We start from the raw sequence: 2,067 nt of genomic DNA, 5'->3' as shown, positions 1-2,067 counted from the left end.
CTTGGGGTGTCCATTGTGGTAGTGCCTCGATTATGTTCACGAGGTAGTGTGTGTGGACTGATTGTGATGGCATGCGAGCACTTGATTCGGATTGTTGTCATGGTTCTTAGTTGGTTCTTAGCTTTTGAATTTGAACAAGAGTACGATCGCCTATCTTATTCTCTGGTTGTGTGCGACCATGTTTTCGTCTAATTTTGTCTTGGTAACAGCCTGTACTGTGAAAGAAAATGGGTGTGATAATAGGGTATGGCCCGTGTTATGTTCAGTTAGAATTTAGGGGGATGTTAATAGGGTTCCTTCTAGTCGGTGAATTCACGGTTTAGTATCTTTAGGCCCCTGTGGTGCTGGTCGTGAGTCTCCAGGATGATGATGGAATAATGGCAAGATCGGCGTAGTGTCGTGTGTTGGATTAGGTGTGTAAGCCATAACTATATTTGGTATGTACTTGACCGGGTTATAGCATGGTCGTTTTAAGTTGTCTTCACCAAAGCAACTTGATTGAATGAATATTGGAGAAAGAGGTTATTATGGTTTATTAATATATTATATGAATAATATATTAAAGAAATCATATTTGTTTAATTGATATTGGTCAAGAATTAATTTAGAATTAATTTTGTGGTCAAAAGATATTAATTAAACTTGGGGGACTGATATTTTAATTATAAGATCGTTGCAATATGGGTTGTGGATCCCTTAGGAAAGGGATGGACGATTTTATATGGGAGCCCATATAGAAATCATCCAAGCTAGGGATTCTAGAAGGATCTTGTGGGTTGCTGAAGGCCTAAGCAACCAAATTAGGTCTTTGACTGAAACCCTAACTTTGTAGCTCTATAAACGACCCTAGGGAACTAGAATTCGACTACCAGAAACCCTAGAAGGATTCCAAGAGTCAATTTTAGCCTTCCCCTCTCTCCAAGGTCATCCAATTGTTTTTGGTGTTTGTGATTCATTAGAGGCATCGCATTTGAGGTGCTAGATTTCTCAAAAGCTTAAGATCTTCAAGCAACAATCAAATGTAACTTTCTAACTTATTTATTTGATGTTAATTTTGTTTTGTTGTATGCTAGATTAGGGTTTGCAAGTCTTGGTCAATTGTTGCGAGTACAAATAGAAAAACTAGATCCAAGCATTAGGGTTTGCATGAACACCATAGGAATGTTGTTTTGCTCATAGCCCAATAATGGTATCAGAGCCTAGATCGTTTCTCTTTTGTATTTGATGGATAACTAATTTTTTCAAGCTCAAAAGTCGAAAAATCATGCCTTTGACTGATGGACTCGTTGAGTCACCAGATGAACCCGACGAGGCAAGGCTACTCGACGAGTCCAGTTCTGTGACTTGGCAAGTCAGCTCGTCTGGTGGCTAATTTTTCAGGATTTTGACTAAAATTGAATTAGGATAATTACCAAAAACGTTTTTGACCGATAAAACTTGATTTTTTTCAATATGGTATTGATTATCCTAATTCAATTGAAAGGTAATTGTCATAAATAAGATAATTACTTGTTTTATAAGATAAAATTGATTAGTTGTATTTTTGATTTGAATTATCTAGTCAAGAAAATAGATTAGGTCAAATTATGTGATAAATATTTAATTAATTATTTTTCAAATTTGATCTAAAAGATGTTTTGAAAAGATTCAAAACTTGCTCTCAAATTTTGGAATTTAAAATTTTAATTAATAGTTTTAATTTTGAAATATTTAAATTCTAAACCCTAGAGTTTTAAAAGTTAAAATTCAACCCTTATACTATTATAATATATATATATATATATATATATATATATATATATATATATATATATATATATATATATATAAGATAAAGCTAGTCTTACTGTTAGTAGGCCTCAATCACAAAGCCGATCTATAAATGGGGGGGGGGGGGTATAAGTTTGCTTCCTATAAAATGGCAGTTTAATGGTTGTCCACTCTCACCCACCGCTTCCTTGACTGGTGGATGGTCGTTAGCCGAACGGGTAGGATAGGGCAACCAATTCCTCATTAATAAGTATAATGATTATAATGAAGTAACTAAATGTTTTTATAAAATTACCA

The sequence above is a fragment of the Lactuca serriola genome, chromosome 5 (genome assembly GCF_051521515.1).
Source record: "Lactuca serriola cultivar US96UC23 chromosome 5, Lser_US96UC23_V15, whole genome shotgun sequence".
In the NCBI taxonomy this organism is placed as follows: domain Eukaryota; kingdom Viridiplantae; phylum Streptophyta; class Magnoliopsida; order Asterales; family Asteraceae; genus Lactuca; species Lactuca serriola.
This window is presented reverse-complemented; position numbering follows the sequence as displayed.